Consider the following 5,663-nt stretch of genomic DNA (forward strand, 5'->3'; position numbering starts at 1 on the left):
AGATAATGACTAATAGCTCCTAGATCTTTTACTCTAAATTTTCTTTTTAACCCTGAAATTATTCTTTCAGTTTCTGTTTCATCTTTTGCTATAATAGCAATATCATCAGTGAATAATAATAACAATGATAATTCACTATTTTGCTGTTTTATAAATAAACAAGGATCTGCAATACTAGCTTTAAATCCCAAACTATTTAACTCTTTTACTAAACATCTATTCCACTCATAACCTGACTGTTTTAAACCATACAAACTCTTATTCAGTTTCCAACAGTACCCTACCTTACTTTCTATTCCTGATGGAACTTTCATATATATATCATGGTTTAATGTTGCATGCAAATAAGCAGTTTCAATATCTACATGTTTTATACTATAATTCTTATTTGCTGCCCAAACTAAAGCAGCCCTAAGAGTGGAAGCTCTTAACGTTGGGGAAAATACTTCATCATAGTCACTATTATTCTGTGCAAATCCTTGAGCAACTAATCTTGCTTTATGTATTACCTCTCCTGTAACACTTTCTTTCAGTTTAAAAACCCATTTACATCCAATTAACTTTTCTGTTTTAGGTATTTTAACCTCTTGATAAACATTAAGATCTTGCAAAGACTTTATTTCTTTATCCATAGCTACTTTCCAATTCTTTCTTTCATTCTCAGGATACATTTTTATTTCTTCCACATTAGAAGGTTCAATGTCTATTTGACAAATTAAACCTGCCTCGAAACGATCAGGCTGTCGTCTTTCCCTGTTAGACCTTCTGAGAATTATTGGACTTATAGGTACATTTACATTATTATCTTCTTCCTCTCCTGTCTCCACTATCAGTGGTTCTTGTTTGATCTCTCTAGCAGGTTCCTCCTCTTCTTTATCACTTTCATTTGAGGAGTTAGTTAAATCTTGTTGAGGAATATATACAATATCTTCTACCCTTTCCCAGCCTGACTGTTCTTGAAAAACAGCACTAGAACTACAATAAATGTTTTTAGTACCTTTCTCCCAGAACCGATAAGACTTATGGTTTAACTCATAGCCAACAAAAAATAATTGTTTAGCTCTATGTTCTCCTTTATTTCTTATTGAACTTGGAATATGTACCCAAGCAGGTGTCCCAAATGTGTGAATATAACTAAGATTTGGTTTTCTCTTATACCATAAGGTATAAGGAATTTTACCTGTAGCTGAACTAACCACATTGTTTAAAATATGATTAGCACATTTTGCTGCTTCTCCCCATAAGCTATCAGGTAAACCAGAATCTTCAATCATAGATCTAATCATAGCTTGCAATGTTTGGCCCCTCCGTTCAACAAATGCATTATGCTGAGGTCTATAAGGAGCTGTACGTCTATGCTCTATTCCCTCTGAAACTAACAGCTCATTGAACTGTTTATTAACAAACTCAGTTCCATTGTCTGTTATTATGGTTTTTACATTTAACTGAGTTTTCCTTTGTACAAACTTGAGCCAATTAGATATTGTTTGTATAGTTTCAGTTTTTGACGTAAGGAGATAACAGAACCCATATCTGCTATAATGGTCTAGAATATTTAATATGTAGCAAGCACCCCCTAAACTGGGTTTCATAGGACCTATCAAATCCATAAATACCAGTTCTAATGGAGTTGTGGTTTTAAATCCATCTAACCTATTAGCTGGTGCTGCTCTGCTCTTTTCTCTACCACATACGTTACACTGCAGATATTTCTTACAAGCCTTTAACTTAAACCCATTAGACAAAGCTACAGTTCTTTTTAGTGTATTAAAATTCACATGACCCAATCTTCTATGTAATAAATGAATACATTCATCATGTGGTTTTTGATTTGTACAAGTAGTAGCCATTATAATAGGATCATTGCTAATTACAAACAAACCGTCTTTCATATTAGCTATTAAGTTCACTTCATTCTTTTGAATAAGACATTCCTCCCCTTGGAAAGTAACTTTAAAACCTGCTTCCAATAATGCCTTAACTGATAATAGATTATAATCACATCTGGGAACATATAGCATTTCCAAATTTTGTTTTAAAAATGAACAGTAAACCTTACCCTCTCCAGAGACCTTGACTCTCCAGCCATTAGCCATAGAAATATATTTTTTACTAGACCTTATATTCTCAAAATCCCTTTTTATTTTTGAAATACAGTGTGTAGCTCCACTATCTACCACCCACCAATTGTGGTTATTAGTAGTTCTATTAGCTACAGCTACATTAATCAGCTTTTTATTCTTTCTATGGCTTTCCTTTCTCTGACAATTACTATTCTGACAAAACTTAGCAATATGTCCCTTTAACCCACAATTAAAGCATTTCCTTAAAATATAAGCAGATTCAGTCTTCTTTATTTCTTGTTGCAATGGCTCTCTCAACTGTTTTCTCTCCATACGACATCTTGATTCTTCCAACAACCTTCCAGTTATTGAAGAAACAGTTAGGTCTTCTTTGGACAAAACCTCCAAGGACGATACAAAGGCATCGTAGCTCTCATCCAATGATGATAAAATGATGTAAACCTGGTGAAGCTCTGAGAAAATAAGTTCTTTTTCTTGCAGTTCCAACAAAGTTGCTTTTATAAAGTTAAGGTGAGCTAACATATCGCCATTCTTTTCCAGTCTAGCTCTAAATAGCTTTCTGGTAAGATTTATATGAGCACCAACACTGTCCCGAACAAAAATCTTTTTCAACTTAGCCCAACATTTAGCAGCAGATTCTTCTCCACGCACATGGACTAGCTGTTGGTCTCCTAATGTTAGCCCAATGATAGATAAAGCCTTATCATTGTCTTTATTGAAGTCTACAATCTTCTTGTTATCTTCTTCATTAGTTGGATCCCAGGCAGTTACATCAGGAGGATTATGGACTATTTTCCAAAGACCTTGATTTTGTAATAGAAAACTACATTGTGTAGACCAGGATACGTAGTTTGACCCATTAAGCCGGGTAATGCAGAATGGATTGAATAGTCCTTGTGCCATTGTCTGAATTCGAAAACTCAGTTAGGAAATATAAATACAATACTGTGCCTGTCCTCAGCACCACACTGGATCTGGGCCCATAACCATTGTTAGAATATGTTGTTGAAAAAATGGTTTGTTTAACAGAGTATTATTAATACACAGTGGAAGTTGTACTGGGACTTTTAGGCAAACAGTAATGCACTAACACGAGTTTTATAACTTATTTTTACTCAGACAACAAAAAGAAACACAGTAAGAAATAGTCCAAGTATCAATCCAGTATCATGCACATAAAAGTCAGTCCATAAAAACATAGTATCAAAATACAAAAGCTGCTTACCAATATCAAAAACAATATACACTGTAGCAAGCAGTTGATTCTTGAGAGAATAAATATCAAGTTAGCAAACAAGAGAACAAGAGGTATCCAAACACTAACATCAAACACATATACAAGAGCAGCTACGTGTAACATCTAACTCTCTTTTATGTGGAATAATTACAGCCACACCCTTAGGCCGTTTAACTCCTTAAAGGTGCTTTTACTCCATTATATAATATTGTCACCCAAATCAAGTTTAATCTCTAACACCTGCTCTAAAAAAAAAGTAAATATCTACCCATACAAATAATATGTATTTGTCACTTGTCTGAGTTGGTATAGGGTCTCCTGCCTGAATGTGGGGCTGGACTATAAGACCTCCAAGGTCCCTTCCAGCTCTATTTTATTCCATTCCATTCCATTCCATTCCATTCCATTCTATTCTATTCTTTTTCTCTATTCTATTCTATTCTATTTTCCCTATTCTATTCTATTCTATTCTATTCTATTCTAATTTCTATTCTATTTCTATTCTATTCTATTCCATTCTATTCTTTCTATTCTATTCTATTCTTTTTTCTATTCTATTCTATTCTATATATACATACACAGCCATATGTATACATACATATTTATATTAATCACTGTCCATTTTGGCGAGCCGTCCTCACCACTCTCTGCACCGCCTTCCTGTCCGAAGCAGGGATGCTTCCAAACCAGACTGTGATGCTGTATGACAGGAGGCTCTCGATTGTCCCTTTCTAGAAAGTGGTCAGGACAGGGGAAGGAAGATGAGCTTTTCTCATGCGACGCAGAAAATGCAGGCGCCGCTGTGCCCGCTTCACCAGTGTCTCACTGTTGAGCAACCAAGCACGGTTGCCATTACGGAAACTTGGTGGGATGAAGCCCACAAATGGAATATGCAGTTAGAGGAATTTTAATTATTTTTTAAAAATAGATCTAATAAAAGAGGAGATAAAGTTGCACTATAGGTAAAAAAATAACTATATCTCTACAGAAATAGAGAACAACAATGATGAAATCAAGAAGAGACTGGACTGCTATCTGTCAGAAATGGTGTAGGGACTCCTGCTTGGGCAGGGGGTTGGAATAGATGACCTACAGGGTCCCTTCCAACTCTGTTCTTCTATTCTATTCTATTACTGTCTTGAGTGCATCTGGGTCACCATAAAAGGGGGAACCCAAAGATGCTCTTTTACAAAGCAACTGGACTTCCTTGTTTTTCTTTGAAGATGTCTCACTTCTCATCCAAGAAGCTTCTTCAGCTCTGACTGGATGGTGGGGAATGGAAAAACTGAAGAGGCTTTGTGGGAAGTCAGCCCTCCCCCCACCCGAGAAAGAAATATTTTGGGAAATAGTTAAAAGGCAGAATAATTTAAAAGGATTTTAAAAGCAGAAACCAACCTGCCCCCCACCCCAAGTCTCTCTGACCCAAACAGAAACCAAGACTGCAGAATTTCAGTTGTGATAATCTTGTCAGTCTAGCACAATAAGAACCAAGAAGAAAAATAACAGCTCTGAAAAGAAACCAGCATGGTTGCATAAAGAAGTCTCTGATAATTAAGCAATGAATCTGCAAACACCTAGAGGCAAACAAAGTCATAATGAAAAGTCAATGTAGGTTTGTCGAAACCAGATCATGCCAGACAAAACGTGTTGCTAGAAGTCCTACAAGGTCGCTTCCAACTCTGTTATTCTGTTCTGTTCTGTTTTTCTAGTGCAACCCCCTGCTCAGAGAGGAGACCCTATACCCATTCTAGACAAATGGTGGTCCAGTCTCTTCTTAAAAGCCTCCAGTGATGGAGCACCCACAACTTCTGGAGAGAAGCCTTTCCACTGGTTAAGTGTTCTCCCTAGCAGGAAATTCCTCCTTAGATCTCCCTCTGAGGATCCTTTCCTCCCTCCCTCTCTCCCTTCCCTCCCTCTCCCTCCTTCCCTCCTCCCTCTCTCCTTCACATTCTCAGCTCCTCCCTCCCTCCCTTCTTCCTCCTTTCTCTCCCTCCCTCCCTCCTTCCTCACTTTCTCCTTCACATTCCCAGCTCTTCCCTCCCTCCCTTCCTTCTCCCTCTCTCTCCCTCCCTCCCTCCCTCTCTCCTTCACATTCTCAGCTCCTCCCTCCCTCCCTTCTTCCTCCTTTCTCTCCCTCCCTCCCTCCTTCCTCACTTTCTCCTTCACATTCCCAGCTCTTCCCTCCCTCCTTCCCCCCTCTCTCCCTCCCTCCCTCCCTCTCTCCTTCACATTTCCAGCTCCTCCCTCCCTCCCTCCCTTCTTCTCACGCAACTCTTATACACGCGGGGAGGAGCGGGAGGCGGACCAGGGCGGGGACCGTCCCGGTAAAGGCCAAGCGCTCC

Source organism: Vipera berus (genome assembly GCF_964194415.1).
Source record: "Vipera berus genome assembly, chromosome: 1".
Lineage (NCBI taxonomy): Eukaryota > Metazoa > Chordata > Lepidosauria > Squamata > Viperidae > Vipera > Vipera berus.